This window comes from Bos grunniens, chromosome X (genome assembly GCF_055505025.1).
Source record: "Bos grunniens cultivar Pamir isolate PY7600 chromosome X, Bosgru_T2T1.0, whole genome shotgun sequence".
NCBI classification, from domain to species: Eukaryota; Metazoa; Chordata; class Mammalia; order Artiodactyla; family Bovidae; genus Bos; species Bos grunniens.
Genome location: NC_141194.1, coordinates 44,341,250 through 44,368,103, shown reverse-complemented (window position 1 = coordinate 44,368,103; position 26,854 = coordinate 44,341,250). Strand labels below are relative to the sequence as shown.

Below are 26,854 nucleotides of genomic sequence, written 5' to 3'. Positions count from 1 at the left end.
ATGCATTAGGTCCTGGTTTGGTTATCTATTTTATCTACAGTAGTGTGTATATGTTAATTCCAGTCTCCTAATTTATGACTTCACCTCCACATTTCCCCTTTGGTAACCATAAATTTGACTTCAAGATCTGTGAGTCTGTTTTGTATTAATAAATAAGTTCATTTGTATCGTTTATTCAGAAAAAAAAATAAGTCTGAAAGAAATTTGCCTAAAGTGAAAAATTGTATCACTAAATAAAAAATGACAGTCTCCTAATTTTTGTGTGGCTATAACAAAGACCCGGGTCCAGTTTAAGATCATTTGAAATCATACATTCACAAAAATCTAGAAAGACTTTATGAACTTAATCAGACCAGAATGTGGGGAAGCAAGCACCCTGAGTGAATTCATGAATTAAACTTTTGGCTTCCTTATAGTTTTGAATTCAGAAGCTCTGTCCTCTCCCCTCAGCACTTACCGGGACAAAAGGAACTTAGAACAAAATTTGCATATCTGAGAGTGGGGAGAGAGAATTTTCTATCCTCAGGAACTATCAGTTTAAGAAGCACACAACACCTGTAAGTTTGACCTAATTATAGCAATGTGTTCTAATTGAGATTTCCTTTGAAAGACACTCAGACTTTTAAGAGGAAATGGATAATAAAAATCTATGTAAGAAATATCCCTTTTTGAAAGACACTCTGAAGAATTTAGGAATAAAGAGAAGTGATATCCTCAACTTACTCTAAAATGGTTCAAAAAAAATTACCTACGCACATGCACAGGAATGATAAGAAAGCAAATGGGGCAAAGAAGAAACTGTTTATGAATCTGAGTGAAGGCTATAGAAGAGACCTTTAAATTTGAAATTATATCAAAATAAAAAATTTTCCCCATGTCTGTCTAAATCACATACCTTTCACAGCCACTGATGTAAGCTACCTATAAAAATCACGTTTTAGTGGTTTTTATAACCTGAACTGGAATTCTACATATGCTATTTCAAGTGGCTTTTCTAATATAGAACCACCACTTATTATATCTTCACAAAGAACTCATTATACTAACTGAAGCTCAAGCAAAGTTCATCTCTTTAATTAAGCAAAGTTGAAAAAATACTTTATCAGAAACAATTTTGGAATTTTCCTGTCCATATGGCCAAATATCCCCAGGAAAATAATTGCTTTCTTTAAACTAGAAAAGAATGAGAAGAATGGATGGAGACAAGTGATCTTGTTTAAATATGTGTTGTTAGAGGATGAATCTTCGATTTTATAAGTATTTGAAAGCTGATAAGATAGAAGAGGGTGGTCTAAGAAGGATCACAGTGAAGGGTGAAAGATAAGAACATATGGAAATAACCCAAACCTGAAGCTACTTATCTCTGGATTTCTTGTTATGTGAGGTAAATGTCCTTACTGCTTAAAGAAATATGGAAATAATAACAATTAATGATGATGATGATGATGATGATGACAATGTCATCTTTGCTGGAGTCAGCCCTGAGTCTTATATTCCAGATTGGAGAGTAGAAACCATTTTTCCCATTTGGTCTAATGAAGGAAGTGGCATTCAAAATAATTCTTGTTGCATAAAAATTGCCAAACACGGGGTGAAAGGAGAACTATGTCCAAAACTGGTGAGAAAATGAGCCCAAAGATTGGCACAATGTCTTTCAAAAAAAAAAAAAAAAAAGTGGAGGAAAATTGCCCATAATTTGTTTGAATTGGAATCTTAGATTCAGTGCAGCTTCATTTCTTTCTTTGATGAAGTGCGTTTATTCTTGCTGGTATTCTCCCTAAAAGATGCAAGCATTTTTCAAACTACAATTTCACAGAGTGAAAAAGAACATAAGGATAGTTCTGTTTCTCAGCGAAAACTGTGTGGTTTCCTGTGATCTGGCCTCAAGTGTCATATGTCAGCATTTCCACACTATTGTTCCAAAAAGAACCCAGATTCAAGGGCAGGGCACATAAGCCCTACCTTTTCAAGGGAAATTAAAGAATTGTTGTTGTTGTTCAGTTGCTAAGTCGTGTCTGATTCTTTGCAACCACATGAACTACATACAGCATGCCAGGCTTCCCTGTCCTCCACTATATCCTGGAGTTTGCTCAAACTCATGTCCATTGAGTCAGTGATGCAATCCAACCATCTCATCCTCTGTTGCCCCCTTCTCCTCCTGCCCTCAGTCTTTTGCAGCATCAGGATCTTTTTCAATGAGTAAGCACTTCGCATCAGATGGTCAAAGTATTGGAGTTTCAGAATTAGTAACCATTTTTAATAGTGGCCACATTTCAAGATTGACACTTGTGCCTCAGTGCTTCCTTCAGGCATCCTGTTCCTGTTGTCTCCATTCACCCAGGTTTCTACAAAGGTGAGTTCACTGTCACTTCCGATGGACATCCCTCAGTCAGCCATTGTATTAGTTTCAAGCTTAGTGGCTTAAAACAATACAAATTTTCTTTTTATAATTCTGGAGTTCAGAAGTCTGCTTCCCTCTTATAAGAACCCTCCTGATCATGCTGAACCCACCTGGGATAATCCAGGATAATCTCCCTGTCTCAAGATCCTTAATTTATTTGCATCTACAAAATCCATTTTGCCATGTAAAGTACTGCATTCACACGTTCTGGAATGTGGGCATCTTTAGAGGATCGTTATTCTGACTACCACCACCGTGTTTCCGGAAGCAATGGACCACTTGCCTTAATAACTGTGTGATTATCATGTACTGTTTCAGAATGTGGACCTTATGATGTGTTGGCCAAAGAGAGACTTAAAAGAAACCAGATGTAGTATTTATTTCTTTTAGCTTCTGAAATTTGTTATTAAAAGTTGGATGTTATTATCTATCCTATGACTATCAGCTTAATCTTGCCTTTAAAGTAGCTTGATACAACTTCTAATTGTTAGGCTTTTGTGAAAGATTTCTGATCTGATTTTCTAATTCTTCACAGCAAAGTTCTCTGACAATTATCCTTTCAAGACTTTATCCTAGTACTTGACATAGAGTAAATTTTCAAATAATGCATGTTGAATAAATTGAGTCTCTATATTGCTGATGAAAATATTGCGTGTGAATTCTCTGTTTATCAGGTGGTGCCTTTAAGTTGTGGGCTTCCCTGGTGGTTCAGATGGTAAAGCATCTGCCTGCAATGCAGGAGACCCGGGTTCGATCCCTGGGTTAGGAAGATCCCCTGGAGAAAGAAATGGCAACCCACTCTAGTACTCTTGCCTGGAAAATTCCATGGACAGAGGAGCCTGGTAGGCTACAGTCCACGGGGTCGCAGAGTCAGACATGACTGAGCGACTTCGCTTTTAAGTTGCTAATAATAATCAATAAGGGGCTTCCCTGGTGGCTCAGTAGTAAAGGATCTGCCTGCCAATGCAGGAGACTCGGGTTCGATCCCTGGGTCTAGAAGATCCCCTAGAGAAGGAAATGGCAACCCACTCCAGTATTCTTGCCTTGGAAATCCCATGGAAAGAGAATACTGGTGGGCTACAGTCCATGGGGTTGCAAAAGAGTCAGGCACGACTTAGTGACTAAACAACAGCAATAAATACTCCATAAAGTGTTTTCTTGGTGGAGGGTTTGCTCTCTAACCACAATCCTTTGGTTAGTGAAGTTGTTTGATGGTGTTACGCTGGCATGTGTAAAAAGAGATTTCTAGACAACTGGCAGTGACCTGACACTGACCTCCTTCTGAATTAAGACTTTTTATACTTCTATATTGACTTCCCTTGTGACTCAGCTGGTAAAGAATCTGCCTGCAATGCGGGAGTCCTGGGTTCAGTCCCTGGGTTGGGAAGATCTCCTGGATAAGGGAAAGGCTACCCACTCCAGTATTCTGGCCTAGAGAATTCCATGGACTGTATAGTCCATGGGATCACAAAGAGTCGGACACGACTGAGCAACTTACACTTTCACTTTCACTTCTGTATCACAAATGATAAAACCTACCACATATCAAAGGACTTTTCCCAATAGTGTGTTTATTAAAGGAAAGGAGGTATAAATATCTCAGCTAATTACACCTAAGAGATATTTACCTTCAATTTCTCTTCACTAAAATTGTTGGCTAGGTCTGGCTAAGGTAAATGCCCTTTTTCTGATTTTACATCTTCATCTTCTTTCCATTGATTGAACATGGTGGTCAATTCCTGTCTCAATCCGTGCTGAGTCATATTGCACTACTCACTTTTTCATATGAGAAGTGATAGGTGAATTACAGGAAATTTTCATTTTTTATCTGCTGTTACTCAGTTACGAATTCACATCATAATGTCTATGTCACTAATGGTTTTATAGCTCTTTCCACTTGCTAGTAAGGAGATAACATGAAAAAATGGAGACAGAAATAGATGGCTCCACATTAATTTTCCTTTTGGAAAAAGTATGCCCATTCTCTGCCTGGGCAGAAAGGTTTCATACATCAATTTAATATTTAGCAGAAATAAACAAATATCTTTCAGGCTGAGTTCTTTCTGATAAATGACCCTCTCAAAGCTAGAAATCCCCATAATTGTTATGTACATGCCCTATCTCAAAGTCATCATCTTATGTTGGTTTCTGAGTGGTTATAAATGCTACTTTTCCTTGAACGTTGGATTTCCAACAGGTCAGGCAACTGGTCATGCCCAGTGGGTTTCCACAGGGTTGAAGCAACAGTGGGAAATTTCTCATTGGAAATTTCTGAAGATGCAAAAATGGAAGTCATTAACAGAAAGCCAAGAACCTTCTAGAAAGCTAAAGTCTAAGAAATTGGAATGGACTTCCCCAGTGGCTCAGAGGTAAAGAACCCACCTGCCCATGCAGGAGATGTAGGAGACGCAGGTTTGACCCCTGGGTCAGGAAAAACCCCTAGAGGAGGGCATGGCAACCCACTCCAGTATTCTTGCTTGGAGAATCCCATGGACAGAGGAGCTTGGTGATTTACAGTCCATAGTGTTGCAGTGTCAGTCATGACTGAAGTAACTGAGCATGCTCGTATGCAAGAAACTGGAAGAATCCAAAGGAGTCTTGAATGTCAAAGCTAGAAGTAGGTATAAGTACAGAGCCAAGAATCTAAGAAAGAGGGAGATGGGAAGAAATGGAAATGAGTGGGAAAGAGTAAATGGAGAATATTCTGGAGCAAAGACTTAGAACAGGAGTCACTATCCATAGTTCACTTCTACATGCTGTCAAGAGTCATGCATGGGGTGGAGTTTGGAGAGTTGTTCAGTATTCAGATTATTCCCCATTTGTCCTTCCATGTCCATTCTCCAGCTTCCTTTGCCCTGGTTAGTACGCCTTTAAATTCCATCATCTAAGTTACTTTACTGTACAGTTTTGACCAATGGAAGGCCCCAAGAAGAGATCTGAGAGCAGGAGAGAAAGATCAGAGTGTTTATTGGTTCCAAGTCCCATCCTACTGTGCTGCAGACTGGCAGCAGCTGAGTCCTACTGGAGCCTTGGCTCCTGCCTAGTTGACTCTTTCCAACTACCACAGGTATCACTGAAAGTGAAGGTGTTAGCTGCTCAGTCGAATCTGACTCTTTGTGACCCCATGGACTGTAGCCTGCCAGGCTCCTCTGTCCATGGAATTTTCCAGGCAAGAATACTAGAATGGGGAGCCATTCCTTCTTCAGGGGATCTTCCTGACCCAGGGATTGAACCCTGGTCTCCTGCATTGCAAGCAAATTCTTTACCCTCTGAGCCATAAGGCAAGTCATACAATTTCTCTTTGTCACTTGTCCCCTCAGGCCTAAGGATAATATTGTGGCTTTCCACATTTACTAGCTCCAAGGTACTTCACCATCCATTGTCAGTTCTCAATTCCCTGTTGTCACCTCTGTAAACATTCCCTTCTTCAAAATTCCATTTGGGTGTGCCTTCTGTTTCCTGTTGCTGAAACCCCAACTGATAGACAGTAAATGGATATTTACTAGAGTTGTCCAAAATTCTAAACATTTCTGAGTGTTGTTACTATCAATTATGTAAGTGTGTATTCTGTGCTGTAAGTCACCCTTTCGTGTGACTTGTGATTCAGGAATAAAATGCTTTGTTCCTGCCTTTTATTGGTTTATGGTCTGCCAAGATTACAAGACTGAGCATGCTAAATAGTATAATACTGTGAAGGAATTGCTACAGTGCTGGGAAACGTAATGGGAGAATGGAAAAATTACCCAGGTTCACTTGGGGTTTTCAGGAAAATTCTCTGTTGGCAACCTGAAGAAGGAATTACTGCAGGATTGATGACCTATTGTCTTCCCTTGACTTTGAACTTTGAAAGATGTCCTTTCTTCCCCAGAAGACATCTAAGCAAAGATATCTTTATCATATAAACACTTCCTGAATCAAGCTTATCTTTGGTCAGTTTCTCCAGAGCAGAGACTCAAATAAGAATTCATGAAGAAGCTATTTATGAATGAAGTGTTCCTAAGAGAAACCAATAAGAGAGTGGGACAAGCAAGACAAGGATTGAAGAAGAAGTCAAGGGTGTGAGTTTTGGTAATATCCCAGCCTCAACCTAATCCCAAAGAGAGCTCAGAAGTGTAAATTGCATCTCAGAGCTGTTTCCCTTGTGACATGGGAAGGGGGAGTTTTTGTGTTTCTGTACCAGTTATTGCTTATGAGCTGTCCAGGGTAGAGGGTGGGTTAGTTGGGGAGCCACATAAGTGTCCCAACAGGTCCAGGAAAGATTAGAAGTGAACAAATTGGATCCAATAGTCCAAGGGATGGTCTCTGAAGATGGTGGCAGGTAAGAGTAGTTGGGAGGCCAGCATGCAGACACTAAGGAATGATACGTAGAACCCATAAAGGTGAATCTAGAGAAACTGACTAGAGCACCAGCAAGATCTGCTACAGAATGCTTCCAGGAGCACATCTGCAGCTGTTTAACACACCATTAGGCAAAATCCTGGGCAAAGCAAACAAGCATGGCTTTCTTCACATGTGCATTTTTAGGTTTTAGAGGCATTGCAAGAGGTCTTGAGTGATGCCTGTCTCTAAGGTGACCAACGGTATCCCAGGATACCAGATTTTCTGTGCTAAAACTCAGATGGTCCTGTGTAACCTGGGATGGTTTGTCACTCTACCTGTATCCAAAATGTCCCTCAGTGAAGAAATCGCAGGTTGTCTCAGAGAAGATCTAACCCAGGCAGAGCCAGTAGAGTATAGGAAGGTTGCAAACAGTTGTTTCTGGAGCTGCGTGGAGTGTGGCAATCTGGGGAGAAATTGAGTCTTGACAAGTGGGGATGTGGGAACTGTAGAAGAAGAAGGAAAGGGCTTCAGATCTGGCTTATCTTCCAGGTATAGCAAAAGCCTTTATAACCTCAGGCAGCTGCGAGTGCCCTTCTCAAGGTGCACTTCTGAGGAAGACCTTGGTTCCCCGGGACAGGAGAAGGTGCTGAGATTCGTCAGAGGCTCATACTAGTGGGACTAGCTCAGGATCAAGACTCTTTATTAGCCATTCCTGAGGGCTTTCTCCCAGATAAACTTTCCAGACTAATGCTTTCATACTTCTTCGTCTTCAGGGAGGAGGTGAGGAAAAAGATGTTTGACATGAGTTTGAATTTTTTACAGTGTTACTGTGAATTCTATTGATGTGATAATAAATTTCCATTTAGCAATATTCTTGTTTAGCTTTGTTTCAAGTCTAATGTGAATGATGATGAGTAATAACACTTCAAATTACATCAATTTTCTATATGAGAAAATATGCCATGTTCATGACATTTTTTGTTTTTGAAAAAGGGAATCAAAAGGTGATTCATGACTACAGCTTTTAACTTATGTATGGGTTGAACTTTTTTCTAAAGAATGTTGTCATGATGATTTCACGCTGGGTAAGCTGAAAATGTTTCAGCATGAGGGTTTTGAGTTACTGAATTAGAGATAAGTTTGTATGCAGGTGTCAATTGTAACTGTAAGAATCTTCTGAATTTAATGATTCCCAGAGCTAGAATGACAGTTCTCAATTCTGACTTCATGGGAGAACTATCTGGGGAGCTTTAAAATAATTCCAGTATCTGGACCCCACTCAAGACCAGTGATATCTGAATTTCTGGGAGTGAAGTCCAAACAGGTAGGCTTCATGGACCCATGACATATGCAGTTCCGTGGGGCCTTGGATTTATAAGCACCCGGCCTCACCCACTTGCTCTGTCTCACTGGAGAGTGGTCAGGGGTCAAGCCTGTCACGTGAGCCTTGAAGGGAGCATCTACCATCACATCTCCTACATACAGGGTTAGGAAAATAGGGATGCGTGCTGCCATTTTCCTGGTCCACTGCTCTTCAAATCAACAGGCTTACTTTGTGCCTCTGCATCAGTGAGGCAGGAGACCCACCGTTAGGTTTTCCTCTGAGCCAGGTAGCCAGTGAGGTCTTGGAACCGTGTGAGACACTTGGCAAGTCATCTACTAGTAGAAGTCCCTGAACCCTAGACACCAAAAGGACTGACCCAGTATTTGGCAGGATGGAGGCTAGAGAGAAAAGTAGGCAGAAAACCCAAAGTCCTAAGTGTTTTTCCTTATTGTCTTCATTCTCCAGAGTGGCCCTTGGCTGAATCTTATATTCTTTGAGTCAAGACTCCCTTTCCTGTCTTTATCATTGGAACATGGGCTACTGCACAGAAATCAGGGGAAGAGCATATTATGTAAAAGAAAGGTCTTGGGTAGATATGTCCTGTGAGTCAAAGCTGATCAGGTTTATCTTTGTTATTATATTCAGAAATAAAAATTGAGCTGACAAAGGGAAAGAGAACACAGAGTGCTCATCATGAATGTTCTTCACATTGTACCCTATCTTTCATTATTAAGTCTTTGCATCAATACAATAAAAACAGTCCAAAAATGAACTGGCTTTCCTATCAAGAAGCAGGAGAATACTTGGAGCATACTTCAGTTATGTTCAGTGAAATAGATGAAGTTATAATGTTTGCAACAATTTCTCTTTCAACAAATATTCATCTAGCACTTACCATGTGCAGACGCTGTTGTAGGTACAGAGGCTACAGCAGTAAACAAGATGAACAAAAATTCCTGCCCTTAGGGAATGCATATTCTAGTGGGGAGACAGGGACAGTAATAATGAGTAAGATATAAAGGATATTTGATGGAAATAGATGCTACAGAGAAATATAAAGCAGGAAATGGAGCTGCTGGAGGTTGAAGGTCAAGTAGGTTTTGGGGCTCAGGTAATGTCTAAATGATCACCTTGGTCTTGGGCACTGGGGAATTTTTATTCTTACTCCTGACTGAGATTGGCTACCACTATCCTAGGGAGGCTTCCCTGGGTGCCTCAGCAGTAAACAATCCACCTGCAATGCAGGAGATGTGGGAGACTCAGGTTCGATCCCTGGGTTGGGAAGATCCCCTGGAGGAGAATATGGCAACCCTCTCCAGTATTCTTGCCTGGAGAATCCCATGGACGTGGACAGAGGAGCCTGGCAGGCGTTAGCCTATAAGAGTTGGACACAACTAAGCGCACACACACACACACACATACCCTAGGGAGCCGGAGGAAGTTTGGTGCCCCAGGACCCAACTGCTGGATGGCACTTCCAGAGATGGAGTCAGCCACCCTATTTATACCATCAAATAAGTTTAGCAGTTGATGGAATTCACAAGCATTGTAAAGATGAGCGACCTTTACTGAGGATGTCATACCAAAAATACCATGAGTAGACAACCAATATTTTAGACTTTTCTTTGCGAGCCTAGTTTTTTTTTAAAATCTAATATAAAATTTGTTTCCATTCTATTGTAACACTGTGATTCAGTTGGTGGGCTAAGAGTAGGGGTGAACTACTCTTGCACATTTCATGAAGAAATAAATCCCTGGGACCTCAAGCAACTCCTGGATATTTCAAACATTTTCAAAAGTTTTTAGAGCCTAGGTATCAAGATCCAACAACAGAGAATTATTCCAGCTTTCCTTTCTTCAGAAAATTGAGACTTTCTTTATTTCTCCTGGGCACGTCTGACTAAAGAAACACTCTATTCATCTTCAAGTGGCTCAGACTTCTATCAAAAGTATTGGATTCTCTTTTATGGAATATATACGAAGGAGGAGACTTTCTGATACTGACTGAGGCTTTGTCTTAGGATCTGTCCCAAGCAAATGTTTCAAAATGAGTTCCTCACTAGCAGTGGCAGCTTCAGCATTTCAATTCAGGAAGGATACAGAAGCTTCATCTAAGTGGAATTCGGAGGTGGGGACAGGTGATAGAATTCGTGCTATGTCTTGCTTGAAGTTGCATTCACATAACAAATACATTATTTTTATTCAGTTTAGATATTTTAAGGGGCTGTCTGGAGAGGAGGTTAGGGCTGGTGGAGGTTACTACAGAAGGTAACTAAAGGTAAAAGCCTTACCCTGCCTTGCTTCCTCACCGCAAATGCTTACCAGACTGGGAGAAGTAAAGAGAAAAAGCTATTAGCTGACGTTTCACTTCTATGTCCCATGTCACCATCAGAATCAGGTCTGGGACTTCTATATAGAGCTCTGAAATTAAGTTTGTCTTGGACTCTCCTCTTCCTCTTCTCCATCTCTCCTCTATTCACCCTACCCAACCCCTCATCTAGTTCCAGCTAATCTCTGCTTTTCGGTTCAAGTTGGCAAATATTTATGAAGGATACTCTATGAGCTCCTCATTTGACTAGGCAATGGAGGGAATACAACGATGAACTGATAAGCATACAAGTTGGGAACTGACAAGAGTTCAAGCTAAGTCTAAGTTTAGAAAGTCTTCCAGACTTATTTACATCTTAATTTGAGACCACTGAAGATCCAAAGTTTTAAGATAAAGGGCAGAAGCTATTTTAACCCAACAACTGGAGGTGGAATTGAATCAGTAGGGCACGTTGGGTGTTGAGGGGCACGCGGGAGTGGGGGAATGGGGGATGTTCTGTGTGCAGTGAACCCTGTCCAGCACCTTTTAAAGTCATACCACCTAGGTATCACATAATCTCAAAAGAAGAGAAAAATCTCCAAGATCCTTTCAACAGGTTAAGATTCTGTGACTCTATGATTCCCAGCTGTAGCCGAGTCACATCTTGGAGTAGCAAATAGATTAGGTAAATTCTCAGATGCTTTCCAATTCCTGGATGATGCTACCCTGCTGTTGTCCTTCATACATTCAGATGACTCTGCCTTTCATTCTTGAACACTCTACACTTAAACATTTTCTCTCTCCTGGATGAAAGATGGTGGGCTGACACCACCAGGAGTTAATGATTCCCTGGTGCATTGTTTTATTAGGCAGCAGTCACAAAGTACCACAAATAACATAAGTTTATTGTGTGACATTACTGGAGGCCAAAAGTCCAAAATTAAGGTGCTGGCAGGGCCTCTATGGGAGGATCCTTTCTTGACTCTTCCAGCTTCTGGTGGTGGTTTAGTTGCTCAGCTGTGCCCAACTCTTGCTACCCCATGGACTGTATGGGGTAGAACCCGCCCACAGAACCCGCCAGGCTCCTCTGTCTGTGGGATTTCCCAGGCAAGAATACTAGAGTGGGTTGCCATTTCATTCTCCAGGGGATCTTCCCGACCCAGGGATTGAATCTGTGTCCCCTGCCTTAGCAGGCAGATTCTTTACCACTAAACCACATGGGAAGCCCCTCCAGCTTTTGGTAGTCCCAGGCATCCTTTGTTTGTGGCAGCATAGCTCTATCTCTACCTCCATCTTCACATGGTTGATTTCCCACTGTGATCATGTCTTTTCTTCTCCTCCTGCAAAAACACCAGCCATATTGGACTAAGGACCCACCCTACTCCAGTATGACTTAATCTTAACTTACATCTTAATTACATCTGTAAAACCCCATTTCCAAATAAGGTCATATTCACAGGCCCTGTGGGTTAGGACTTCAACATATTTTGGGTGATACAACTCCACGCACAACATCTGGTGACCAACAATGTTTTTCCGTGTCTAGGAATAAGGTTTTGGTTGGCAGCCATGAAACAAGCCAAAACAAAATGGTCCATGGGGGAGGAAACCATGATCTGACTAGCCTGACATGCTTGTCAGTTTGTGCTAACCAATCTTACATGTATTTACCTTATCACACCGGCTGTACACTTTCTTTCTTTCCCCTTCCTTTCTTCCCTCCTGCCTCCCTCTGCCTTCCTTCTGTCCCTCATTCCTCCTTCCTTTCTTTCTTTTATCATGGAATGAAACGGTTAAATATTTGGTGCTGGGAGATTTATGGAAAGATCTGGATCAGAAAAAAGGTACTTTCCTGTGAGTAAGGTAAATATTGAGGTACTCATCAGTTTATCACATACCCTAAAACCATAAGAGAGAGCTTGCCAAGTGTTTTGTAATGGAAGGATCCACTGCAAGTATTCAGGTTTATATTTATCTTTGCATTACACACACACACATAAACACACACACACATCTGCATTCACACACACACATTTTTAAGTAACTTAGCTGACAGCATCAACATTTCATTCAGAGCATTCTGTGGGTGGTATTGTCTCCAGCACCACCGTCTTGTGAGATAACTGGTCACATATTTCCCTAGCACAAGGAGACCAATTAAAGTAATTGGCATTCTGCAAATTTGAACCAATGATTTGCTCACTAATCCCAATCAGCCAAGGTGAAGAAATTTGGTTCATGCTTCTCGTAGAGCCAGAAAAGGAAACTCTAGCAAAAAGAGCTGCCCCATCGTCTTCTCTTCCCCTCTTAATCACCTCCAGGTCTGCAATTCTCAGTTATCAGAAAACAACACTCTAGGTTCAGGCTCATGATAAATTATAACACAGCTCAAAGAGTAAGAGAACAAAAATTATTAAAATAATTATCAGGAGACACTTTCTCAAGAGCTTAACGTGTTATAAAACTCTTTATACTGGGGTAAGTCAGAAAAGGGGCTTTCCAGGTGGCTCTAGTGGTAAAGAGCCCTCCTGCCAATGCAGGAGACAGAAGAGACGCAGGTTGGATCCCCGGGTTGGGAAGATCCCCTGGAGAAGGAAATGGCAACCCACTCCAGTATTCTCACCTGGAAAATCCCATGGACAGAGGAGCCTAGGGTCTAAAAAAGTTGGATACAACTGAGCAACTTAGCACACACGCATGAGGATCAGAATGGGAGATGCCAATAGGATTAAGCTGTTACATTTTTTGTTTTAACCTCACTGTTTTGAATTTGGACTGGTCATTGGAACTCCCTCTCCTTGACTCTGCATGGATATACAGATCTGTTCTTATCAATGTCACAAAAATACTTTTGAAAACAAGTGGAGGGTGGCACAGGAATCTCTGGAGACATCATGAGTGTCTAGATGCACTTTCTGATTTAAAGATCTTATTTGAAGAAAAATTCTCAATAGCTCTGGAACTAAAAGGGAAGCATAATGGTGTTTGGTCAGTGGAGCAAGAGATTTGTAGCTGTGAGAGAAAATTCAGATAAAGTTATTTAGAGTGTGCTTTTTATACATCTCTTAGCATAACTCGGGCTTAGAAAAGATCTCAATTGTGATTTTGCTGGTTTAGTTTTGACCTGAACAAAACGGATTTGCCGGTTTTGTTTCTTCTTTTTATTTAGATAGGACACACCCTCCTGGTTTTGAGAAATCTGATCATTATCTCTGAGTTAGAATCAGGCCTGATGAAGTTCTTTTTCCAATTTTGGATGTTTGATCATGCTGGATTCCTACCAAAAGCCTCAAGGAAGACTTAACTTGAAGGACAAAGATGATTGTCAAGTGAGCTATGAATTAGGGTCTGATTCTTTGGTAGACATTCAATGAAAATGGTTTAGGCAAAGGTAGATTCAATAAGGCAGACAAAAATGCTTTGGGGAATAAGCAAGGCAAAGTAAACACACAGCAACTCATTAAAGAAACAGCCAATGACCAATTCAAAACCAATATCTGATACATAATTTAAGACCCAAAGGTCACTTAATATCAACTTTATTGCAACACAAAAGCACAGAAAAATCTGGCTGGCATTTGTTCTTCAGCTTGCCTTAGCTGCTTTTATTTAATGCAAGTGTTTCTCCAGAGGCACAAAAAAATGTAAGAGTAAAATCGGATTTATCGGAGGCATTTGTTTGGATTAATTACATAATAAAAGCATTTTCATATTGCTAATTTACTAAGCAATGTCACTGGAATGCTGAATTGCTTTACTTTTATTATGATGATCAAAAGAGATAAATGCAGGCCTGGCCACAAAACCAAAGCAGAGAGAAGAGAGGCAGCAGTCATTCTTCGCATAATTACTGGTATTTGTCATCCTTGTCTTGAAAAGGGGATCATCAGTTTTTCTAAAGACTGTTTTCTTTGCTTCAGAGCCTCTTCTTCAGCATGCTGTTTATCATCCATGTTGTCCTTATTTACCCAGCAACAAATAAACGACGAATATGTTCTTCATTAGGCAATTTAATGAATTTAATTTTGCTTCAAAATGTTAATTTAAAAGTGTGCATTTCGTTCTTACAAGGATAAAACTGAAAAAATTCTTGGTTCTCAAGTGTTAGATTACATTACTAGAAGTAGAATTGAAAACCAGGATTAATCAGTATGAAATTTAGTGTTGTGAGCCTGAGGTTGATTTTTATCAATTATAATTAATTTTCCTATCCCTTTAAGAAAACAAAGGCTCAAGAATCAGGGCTTCTATAGCTTTATTTACATTTAGGGAGAAATTTTTGAAGAAAACAAGTGTAAGAGGAAACAGAAAGGAAGTTTGCCTCAAGGAGAAAAACCCTAAAGAAAAAGCTGCTATCCATCACTAGAAAATGAATGAGAATTGTATTATTTCTTGGCTTTTAAAGAATCTGTCTTTTGCCAAATCTAACAATGTTGCCAACTTGGAAGAAAAAGGATCCATTTTTTCCCTACATAACCACATTTAATAATTTCCATGAAATTGACATTTTAAAACTATGGCAAAAAGCCAAATTAAAACTTTTGGGTTCCTAATCCCTAAATTCTGAACTCGTTTTCTTAAGGAATACCTATGATACACTTTAAAACGAATCCAATTAATATAATTACAGAGAGGTTAAATAACACATACACTCTGGATCTGTTTCTGTAAAACAAACCTGTTCTGTTATTTATATTTGGTTATTTTTAAAAATTAGAAATGGGGCCATATATATAAAGTAACTTAAAAAAAAAAAGTGAATCTGTTGTCTTCTGCACCATTAAATTTGAAAAAAGCCCCTACAACCAAGTAGCTTGGAAATCTCATATTCATGCTTCTGAATATTGCTGCGGTGGTAACGAGAAAAGCAGTGCATCCAGGTATTTAATGTGTAACCGAAACAAGGTACAGGCATCAACCTGTATCCCGCGGCAGTTGACATGCTAGTTTCTTCGCCTCCTCTCTCTCGCGCGCACTCCACCTCGCTTCCCCAACCCTCTTCCTCCACAAGATAAGAGGCACCCTCTGGGCCGTGGAAGGTGCCTCGCGGCGAGTGAAGAGCCACCGGAAGAGTGAGGGCAGAGCGCGCGGAGCCCACGCCCTTGGCCGCAGGGTGAATGCGGGCGGCCGCCGCGGGCCGGGGGAGAGGGGAGCCGGGTAGGAGCGCGGGATTGGGGATCTGCCGCACGTGGCGCTGGCCCCGCAGCCCTCCCGGGGAGGATGGGGGGGGTTGGGGGGGGATGGGCGGGCCGGGGGCGGAGCGCTGCGCTTCGCGGGGCGGCGGGAAAGGGGCGGAGAGGACAGCTCTGACTCGGGCGGGCAGAGGGACGGTGGCAGAACCTGCGGGCTAGTTGGGAGGCTCACCCTCTGGGAGGAAGGGAAGCGGAGACAGCCGCTGCCGAGGAGCGAGGAGACGCCTGGAGGCCGAGGGTCAGGCTGCCGCTACCTCCTCCAGCAGCGGACACCGCAGAGATAGCGCAGCCGGCGGGCGCACCGGCCACCAACGGCGACCCTTCGCGCAGGTGGGCACCCTAGAGCGCTGCGTTCTGTCCCCTCCTGGGCCACCGTGGGCCCGATGCCCTCCCTTCCGGGCCCCTGAGCTCGGGGACGAGGGCTGGGCAGGTCCGGGGACCGGAGGAAGGTGCTCGGCCCCTTGGTGTGCACAATTGTGCGCGCGCGCTGTGCTAGATGGGGAAGAGGTGCGGAAAAGCTGCCTCTCTCGGGGCTCACTGTCCCCATCCCTACCCTTTCCGGACGAGCTGACTCCCCGAGCGGCTTCGGAGGACTGCGACCCCCTTCCCTCGCCCTCAGTCTTAACGGTGCGTGCAATTCGCTCCCCTCTTCCCAATGCACACCCAGCATCCATCAGGACGCCCCTTGGAGAGAAGAGTGGTGGCAGGACCAGGTGGGGCGTGAGCGGGGAAGGCGAGAGTTGCTCGAGTATTGTCTGCCGGGGCGAGTGCCTGAGCCCGCGCGCTCCCTCCCGCTTTAGAGGCCAAGGGTAGGGGTGGAGGTGGTGGTGGTGCAGGAGGGAGCGGGGAGGAGGGAGTGGGTTTGCCGAACTTCTCTCGGAAGGCTGACTGTGTGCATGCACTTGGCGCCTTGTGCATGTTTGGGAGAGGGTTTAATGGAGACACGTGGGAGCAACATTGGTTGCTGGCGGGCCCTCCAAAGAGCCTCTTGGGGTAGCCCAGAGCGCCTTCGAGGTTGGAAAGGAGGGGTTGGTGTTAGTGTAAATGTCAGTCCTAGGGAGGAGAAGGAGAGCGGCTTTAGGAGACTTGATTTTCGTAGATTTGCTGCCATTCCTTAAACCAAATCAGGCTTTCCGGGCGTTAAAGTAAATTACCAGTAAGTGGAGACGGATCCCTGATGAGGCTGAAAAGGCCCCCGGGTTTGCTGGGGAGCGAGCTCGGCGGGCCTGCTGCCTGAGTGGCTTCTGGTGCTGTCTCGCGTGGGGTGGGGGTAGGGGGTAGGGAATGGTACTTGTCCCTTTAGCTTGAGGTGCTGGAGCTGGAACACTTCTTCTGGATAGACTTTAGGACCAAGAGGAGGCAAAAATTCTCAACTCTGGAATCCCAACCTCTGTCTCTGTCCTCTCTGCCTTTCTTTCTCCCTCTTCTTCTCCGTCTCCCTCTCTCAGACACACACACCACACACCACCACACCACACCACACCCTGGGGTAGTCTGCTTGTCTGTCTGTCTCTGTCACACACATCCACACCACACATACACCCTGGTTGGGTCTTTTATTCTAAATTAACTCCAGCATCTCCGTGTGTGTGTGTGTGTGTGTGTGCGCGCGTGTGCGTGCGTGCGTGCGTGTGTGTGAGGCTTACCACACACACACATATCCCTCTCAGCTCATGGCTGCTTTGACTCACTGATACACAGTTGCTCATGGATTTTTATTCATTGCTTGTTCTGCTCATAGATTTTTATTCTTTTTTTTTTTTTTAAGAAAAAAGACCTGCCTATATTAAAATCTGTGGAGTGTCAGAAAGACCTTTCAGCACTCATTCACATTCAAATCAAGAATAGGGCCGTATGATGAAAACACCCCACATAGATGTTTTAGATTGGGCAAAGCTCTAGTTTGTGGTAGAATTAATATTATTATTTTAAATAGACACTTTTACAACTATGTGACAGAGTAATCTTTTCCTGGATCTCTCCCTTTTTTCTTTGTGATAATTTACAGAATTCTTAATTACCTGGTTAACAAAAGTTGTCCTCTAATATTAAAAGACCCGTCTTGAAACAATTGCAAGGTTGGCATGAGAATAGATTCTGGGACTCATATCTCTTTAATGAACTGATCAGAGTGGTGTTGATCTGAGACTTATGTATGGGCAAATTTCTAAATAATTTATCAAACCATTGAGGGTGAGGGACTCCTTACAAATTTTCCACACAGAAGAGAGAGAGCACTTTTATCTTTTAGAGCAAATATTTTGCCACTCTCCCTCCAATTGTCTCTGTTAGATGCCTAGAAAATATGCATGGTAAATGAATAATGCATGGCTTATTTCTCTTTTTCATCTACAGGTGGCAGTGTAGAAGCCAAGACGGGAGCTTCCAGAAGTACTTTCAGAAAAATAAGAGTGAACCTCAGTACGCAAACACAGGGATCTGAAAAACCACAGGTATGTAGAAAAATTAATCCATCTATCTGGCTTTATAATTATTGCATTCCACTATCCTGACATTTATATCGACTTTTATGAAGTGAAATGTATTTTGAGGTCTTCTCAAAGGGGAAAGCAAGTGTATTCTATTGCAGACAATGTATTTAAATAAAACTACTGTGCATCATTATACTGTGTTACTTTTTACTGCTCTAAAAAAGAGGCATTGTTTCCATTGTGACCACATGGCTTTGCATTCAACCAATTGTCCCTTGATGTTTGCTTTTAAAAACACTTTTCCTGAAGCTGTATGAAACTGCCAATTGTTTTGAAAAATTTATTTTGGGACACGGTTACCAAAGCCACCCTGTTGAACCAACATAATAATACCCAGTTTTTATTAAAAAACTGTCTCACTTGACATCTCACTTATCAGAATACATACAGGCTGCTGCTTTTTTTTTCTTGGCCACTTGGGGCAGCATGTGGGCTCTTCCTTCCCTACCAGGGATCAAACGAATGCCCCAAGGGAAGTCTCTGTGCTGCTACTTTAAAAAAAATTATGTATGGAACAGTCTTATGGAATCTGTGGGAGAGGGAGAGGGTGGGAAGATTTGGGAGAATGGCATTGAAACATGTAAAATATCATGTATGAAATGAGATGCCAGTCCAGGTTCAATGCACGATACTGGATGCTTGGGGCTAGTGCACTGGGACGACCCAGAGGGATGGTATGGGGAGGGAGGAGGGTTCAGGATGGGGAGCACATGTATACCTGTGATGGATTCATTTTGATATTTGGCAAAACTAATACAATTATGTAAAGTTTAAAAATAAAATAAAATTTAAAAAAAAATGAGCCACATGCTCAGCAGTGACAGTGCAGAATCCTAACCACTGGACTGCCAGGGAATTCCCTAGGCTGCTTCTTTTAAACCAGCCCTTGTCATTTTTCTCCTACTTTGCTGGCTTTTCCAAGCCCCAACATATAAGAAGTACCTTCATAATTCACCCACTTGACTCAACTAATGACAAATTTAATATGGGAACAAAGACAGTCAAGTTCTCAAGTTCAGAAAGTTGTTCATTGTGACACAATTCAAAATAATTTGCCTCTGGTCATCATTAAAATATAAGATTTTGCATATTAAGGCCCTTTTTCAACTGAGTTATGAATGGTAGAGGAAGTGGGGGTAAGGGGAGTTCACCTTGGTAGCTTTTTATTTTCTTTCCTTAGATTTGTGGGCCACAGCTAATGATGCTTTCACAGGGAAACTATAGTTAACGATCATGTTGCTTGTATAAAGACCTGGCATCAAAATGGCTGTTAAAGGGGATGAAGCTTTGTCTTTCCCCAGGGGATGTATGCATTCATCCAATGCCAGAATGTGGAGATATCTTGTGATTTTTTTACTTTCTGCCTTTACAGTTGAAGAGGGATTTGTTTAGCCCCTGCCAATGAGGGTGTAAGACAAAGTCAGATGCTGTTCTTGAAGAGAATAATATCAAATTGGACATTTACCAGTAGAAGGCAAATTGGGACCTCTGACTTGAAAAGTATAAATTGAAAACTGAAAGATTGTTTGCTGGAAAGATCCCATGGGTGTTGAGTGGCTTGACGACAGCTCTCAGACACTTAGGAACACATAAATTTGCACGTGTGTGGGCCTTTGATTCATTATCTGACTCTGTAAACTGGGAAGTAACTAATCATTGCACAATTTGGCTAAGAAGAACGGGGTCTAATCTTCTAAGTCAGAAAGGAAAGGAGCAAAGATGAGATTTCACTCATTTCTGGAATTATAGCATTCTCAATATAGAGACATCAGGTGCTTTAAAGATGTGCCCAGGAAGAGCACTGCTTTGAAAATACTGTATTTTATTTTTAAGGTATAACATGGGACTTCCCAGGTGGCATTCGTGGTAAAGAATCCACCTGCCAATGCAGGAGACACAAGGGATGCGGGTTTGATCCCGGGGTCAGGAAGATTCCCTGGAGTAGGGAAGGTTCCCTGGAGTAGGAGATGGCAGCCTACTCCAGTATTCTTGCCTGGAAGATTCTATGGGCAGAGGAGGCAATAGTCCATGGGGCCCCAAAGAGTCACACAACTGACTGAGTACATACATACAATAAAGTGTGTACAATGCATTAATCTGAAGTGTATTGCTCTATGAACTTTTATATGTGTATATGCTCATGGGACTACCACCCAGGTCAAGAATACAACTTTTCCAGTATCCCAAAAGATTTCCTCCTCTTTCCCCTTCTGGTCAGTTTTTATCCTATTTCTAATCTGAAGATAACTACATTATGATTTGGATTCACACTGTAGTATTTTTTAAACTCCATCCATTCCTTTTATTGGTTGTTAAGCTCCATGTAAATAGAGTCATATAGAAGGAACTTGTGTGTGTATGTCTTCTTTCACATAACATAATGTCTTTGTGGGGACTTCCCCATAAGCTCAGTGGTAAAGAATCCGCCTGCAATACAGGAGATTCAGGAGATGCAGATTTGACCCCTGGGTTGGGAAGATGCCCTGGAGGAGGGCATGATAACCCACTCCAGTATTCCTGCCTGGAGAATCCCTATGGGCAGAGGAGCCTGGTGGGCTACAGTCCAGAAGGTCACAAAAAGTTGGACACGACTGAGCCACTGAGCACACACGCACAATGTCTTTGTGATTTATCCATGTTGCTGTGTTAGTAGTTCATTCTAATAAGTTGACTAGTAATTTCTGTTGTATGGATATAACACCATTTGTTTATCCATTCTCCTGTTGGATCTTTGGATTGTTTCTACTGTATGACTAACATGAATAAAGCAGCTGTGAATATTCTGGCTTATGAGTTTTGGTGCACATGCTCACTCATTACTTTTGAGCATATACAGAGGTGTGGAACTGTTGAGGTCACAGGGTATGCTTGTATTTAGCTTCAGTGAAAGTGAAAGTCACTCAGTCGTGCCCGACACTTTGCAACCCCATGGATTATACAGTCCATATAATTCTCCAGGCCAGAATACAGGGAGTGGGTTGCCATTCCCTTCTCCAGTGGATCTTCCCGACCCAGAAATCGAACTGGGGTCTTCTATATTGCAGGCAGATTCTTTACCAACTGAGCTATCAGGGAACCCCATCCATTAGCTTCAGTAGATATTGCCAAATGGTTTTCCAAGATGATTTTACCAATTTACACTCAACCAGGAGTTCCAGTTGCTCCACATTTTCACCAACACTTGGTTTTGTTGGTCTTTTTAGTTTAGCTGTTTTTGTAGGAGAGTAGTGATACGTACTTGTGGGTTTAAAATTTTTTTTTAATTTAAAAAATTTTAGCAAAATGTACATAACATTTACCATTGTAACCACTTAAAAATGTTGGTGGTATTAAGTACATTTACTTTGTTGTACCACTATCCATCTCCAGAACTCTTTTCATCTTGTGAAACTGAAGCTATATCCATTAAACTATAACTCCCCTTTTTCTCTTCCCCTAGTACCTGGCAAACACCTTTCTACTTTCTATCTCTATAAATTTGACTAAAGTACCTCATATGGGTTGAAATCCAGAATATTTGTTCTTTTGTAACCCACTTATTTCACTTAGCATAATTTCCTTAAGATTCATTCATGTTGTAGAATGTGTTGGAATTTCCTTTCTTTTTACAGCTAAGTAATGTTCCATTGTATGAATATCCACCACATTTTATTTATCCATTCGTCTGTTGGTGGATACTTGGGTTGCTGCCGCCTTTTGGCTATTGTGAATAATGCTGCTAAGAACATGGATGTATAAATATTTCTTTGAGACCCTGCTTTTATTTTTGGGGATGCATACCTACAAGTGGAGTTGCTGCACTGTATGGTGATTCTGTTTCAATTTTTTGAGGAACCACCACACTGTTGTCCATAGACACTGCACCATTTTACATTCCCAGCAGGTACAAAGGTTTCCGTTTCTCCACACCCTTGCCAGCGCTTGTTATTTATTTATTTATTTTTTGACAGTAGCCATCCTAATGGGTGTGAGGTGGTCCTACGGTTTAAATTTATGTTTCCTGATGAGTAATGTTGTTAAATGCCATTTCACATACTTACTGGCATTTGGATATCTTTTTGTGAAATTCCTGTTAAAACCTTTTTCCCAGTTTTGAATTGGATTCTTTGTATTTTTCTTTTTCTTTTTGTAATTTCTTTTTATTCTGCACATGGACCCTTTGTCAGATATATGTATTACATTTTCTCCCAGTCTGGGTTGCCTTTTCACTGTCTTCACAGTATTTTTGATGATTTTTAATGAATCTAATTACCATTTTTTTTCTTTCTTGGGTATTGCTTTTTGCATTCTATTTATGAAGTCTTTACCTACTTTGGGGATATTTTTAAAAGCTTCCCATCTAGTTACTGAAAATATATGAAGGCAATCTGTTTGGAAGATGCAATAAATTAACCAGAAGCAGATTTCAAAAAAGTATCCTAAGAATGAAAGTTGGTGATGTTCTTTGCTGCAGCAGGTGCCACCAAGGGCTTGAAAAAAAAGTCTTTGCTGCAGCAGGTGCCACCAAGGGCTTGAAAACAAAAGTTTTTTTCCATCAAATACATGGACACTGATGATCTTCCTCAAACTGCTCCTGTTGCTTTCTCCCCCTACCTCCACTGACTGTGACTTCAGGGCCCCTCTAAAGTGGGAAGAACCCTAGGAAAAAGTCCCAGGGATGGCTTGGCCAGAGGAAAGAATGTGGCAAAAGGGATGGTTTTCTATTTTTCCTTAATTTATAACCCATGCTTCCAAAATTAAAGTACCTTCCCCTCCCCTCTTCCATCCCCAAGGAAGGTTGCTGCTCTTTGGTGATACTTCTTTCCTTTGCCGCTGAAATATTTATGTCCTCAGGATCGTGCCATCCCTCGGCTCCTCTCTGTCTCCATCTTTTCCCGGAAGGCCCTGTGTTCACATTTACTCTCCAGTCTTGAGCTGGCCATCTGTCCCTGCTCTGTGTTCTAAAGATACCCCAGGTCTTTATCTCCTGTTTTCCATACCCATCCCTCAGCATAAGGTCCAGATCTGTATTGTTCTCTGCCTCCTGGACATCTCTCACTGGGTATCCCATAGGTGCCTTTCTAAAAACCCTGTTTTGTTCCTTTCCAGTCCGCTCTTCTGCTCTTAATGCCTTAACTGATACATTTGCTATTAATCTAGTGGTTCTCCCACACAACTTATATATCACTCTCAAAGCCCACCTATAGTTGATTGTCAAGGCTGTTAGGTCCTTCTCCCATCTCTGAATCACCTTTCAAAGGCATCTTCTCTTCCTTAATATTTACTACCTTGTGATTCAGGTCCCCCCTTGTGATTCAGTCTCCAAATTCATCTTCCTGATTCTTACTCTTGCCTCTAATCCCCTACTTCTCATCAGCTTTTGTTTCCTAAAACAGATTTAATCACGTCATTTCCCACTTTAAAATGATGTGTAGCTCTCCACGCCTACAAGAGGGATTCCAATCCTGTAGCTTGATTTACAGTATGACACTCTTCATTATTTGCCTTCAACCTGCTTTTAATGCTCTGTCATCTGCCACTTCCTCCCCACACTCCATCTGTCTTACACTGTTTTCCATTCCTAGAACATTCCTTGAGCTCTTTCTGTGCTTTTGCTCATGCTGTTTCTTCTGCTTCTGATGTCTGTTCCTGTCCACTGGTGACTTACTGGTCTTTCCTTAAAAACCAGCTCAAATGTGACCTCTTTAACTGAGCCTTCCTATCCTCTAAGTAGACTTTGTTGTTCATACTTTTTTTTTACTGTTGTTAGAGGAATGACTCCCTAATTGCAGGCACTATCACATACTAATCTTCGTACCCTTAGATCACCACTTCAAATATAGAAGGCATTTAACAAATGTTCATTGAATGAATAATTCATGACAAAGCATTCCTTACTATATCAGTTAGCTTTGGCTCCTCAACAAACCACCACAGTATTGGTTTGGTTTGTGGTTTAAAACAACCAGCATTTAGCGAGCCCTTGATTCTGTGGGTTGGCAGTTTGGGCCAGATTCAGCTGGGTGGTTCTTTGGATCTGGGCAGGTTTTTCACCGAGCGGGTTGGGGTCTGGCTCTTCCAGGATGTCCTCAGCTCCTCTCCACATGGTTTCTAATCTTTAACCAGGCCAGCATGGGCTTGTTAACACTGTGGGTGGCAGGGTTCTAAGAGAAGGGGCAGAGGCATGCAAGACCTCTTGAGGATTAGGCTTGCAACTGGCACAAAGTGACTTCCTCTGAATTCTATTATCCAAAACAAGTCACAACGCCAGCCCTGACTCAGTAGTTGGGGAAATAGATTCCCTCTCTTGAAGGGAGGAGCTGCAGTCATGTTGCAAGGAGCACAGAGAGAAGAGAATAATTGCAGACATTTTTACACTTACCTAGCAGCAGGAATGGGCTTCCCCAGTGGCTCAGGGGTAAAGAATCTGCCTGCAATGCAGGAGACACAAGAAACTTGGGTTTGGTACCTCGGTCGGGAAGATCCCCTGAAGGAGGAAATGGCAGCCCACTCCAGTATTATTGCCTGGAGAATCCCCATGGACAGAGGAGCTTGGTGGGTTACATTCTGTAGGGTCACAAAGAATCAGATACTACTGAAGTGACTTAGCACATATGCACCCAGGAGCAGTAATGTGAGAGTAGAGCAGGCTTGGGCTAGAGAGCTGATTCCATTTAGGTCCGCAGCAGGGAAAACAGTTTTGACCCTGAAAGATTGAATCTGTTTGAATCTAAGATGAGCCTACCAATATGGTACCAGGGTTCCTAGCATCCTCCTTTGGCCCTCCCCTCAAGTTCTCTGTCTTTATCCTTTTATCCAAAGTATATTTAAGACATCCTTGGTTTCCTCTTGGCATTTATGAGGTATTGATACCACTGATGCTGTGGAATGGGGAAGCTGCTCTTCAGTCCTGGAAAAGGAGTTACGTCTCTCCTCCTCCTTCCTTCTGAAAGCTGTTACAGTTAAGCTTGAGCATTGGGGAAGCTTCTCATCATGGAGGACCACTGAGTATCTCACAATGATTTGTCTCTAGCATCTGATTTAAGAGGCGTTTTTGGAAGAGGAGGATGTCAGGCGGTGAAAAGAGATATAATTGATTGGGGCTGTTCATCTGTGTTCTACCTCACTTACGTGGGAACATTGAAGCTATCCTTCTACTGGGAAACAGTAGTAGTAGTTTATCAAATGTTAATGTTTGTGTGCTTTTCCAGCTGTTACAAACTACTCAGAGTGGAAACATGAATTCAAATGTTTCAGATTTGCTACCTATTAAAGAATCTTTTCTTAAAGACTAGACTACATTAAGAGAAAGTATCATTCTAATATACAGGTAGGATCTTAGTTCAAATATACATGAAGAGTATGTTAGTAAGTATGCTTAGTTAAATGTACACAAAGTGATCCCAATGTTCCAGAGATAAGATGGTAACCATGGTTAGGTTTGAGTTTTTCCATAGCTTGGTTTTAGTACACATCTATATGTTTTAGGAGAGCTGTTTGAAGTATTTAAAGAAAACATATACATTTTGCCTCATTCAAACTTATAACCAAAACAAAAAACTTATAACCAAAACAAAAAACAACAACAAAAAAACTTATAACCAAAGCCTTATAACCAAAAAGCCTGAAAGAATAAGGAGGCCATTAAATGGCCTTAAGACCCTTCTGGCCTCTTTCTGGTCTCTCATGTATTTTCCTCCTGCCTTATGCCGCTCTTAGATTGGCCATTGGCACAATTAGAGGCATGAAAAAGCCACAACTCTTGAGTAATCCCCTGTCAAAATAACAGATGTGCTAATATTTATGGGTGAAAATAGAACTTGCACTTATGTTAAAAAATGTCTGCTAGAAGTTTTTTCTTACGGCATGCTTTTCCTTTTATTTATCAGAGAACAAAAGATTTATATTTTTGAGTTCACATCTCAATTATTTATAGATCAGTTTCTTCCTGAATCTCTGTATTGCCTTTGCTACTTATTTAAAAATGACAACATCAATTCAGGTGGCCACAATTAAGTATTTTTAGAAGACAATGACAATTTCAAGTTAGAAAAATCACCGTTTTTATTTGTTAATTTATCAAGTCAAGGAATTTTAACAGCTTGCAATAGGGTACTAGTTGAGATAGATATCATTTACACTTACTCATGTTTTTGTTTTCTAAAAGAGCTAGTTTGATATTACAGACAATAGTCTAAAATATTTTATATATTATATCCCCAATATGTTGCATAATGTGTGTTTTCCTTCCTAAGGTATATCTGTTGTTATTTAGTTGCAAAGTTGTGTCTAATTCTTTTGCAACCCCATTAAATGTAGCCCACCAGACTCTTCTATCCATGGGATTCCCCAGGCAAGAGTATTGGAGTGGGTTGCCATCCCTTCTCCAGGAGATCTTCCCAACTCAGGGATCGAATCCACATCTCCTGCATTAGCAGGTGGATTCTTTACCACTGAGCCACCAGGGAATCCCATAGTCTCTATGTACTATATTACATAGAAAGAGAAACACTGTTCTGGTTCCCAGTAGGTTTCTAAATAGCTCTGGGCTTCGGTTTTGTCTCTTAACGTAAGGGTTGGACTGTTTATTTTAAAAGTCCCATCTTATTCTGACATCCCATTTAATACTGTGGTTGTGTTTTCCCCTCTGATTTTAGTAAGCTTTACCAAAAACTCTTATTGGATTAAATTTTTTATTATATAAAACGTAGAGTTACATTATTATAAGGTTAAAGAAATGAGATCAAGCTAGGTAGAAACCAGGAGTCAAGGATTCATCATTGTACTATACTCAAATTTGTGTCATTGTGGAGTTTTTCTGTGCTTGGTCAAGAGCAG

General features: G+C 41.6%; 1 pseudogene; it reads left to right on the top strand.

The window, feature by feature from the left end:
- Window positions 1-15,293: 15,293 nt before the first annotated feature.
- On the top strand, window positions 15,294-17,887 carry LOC147340236 (uncharacterized; annotated as a pseudogene).
- Window positions 17,888-26,854: the final 8,967 nt, after the last annotated feature.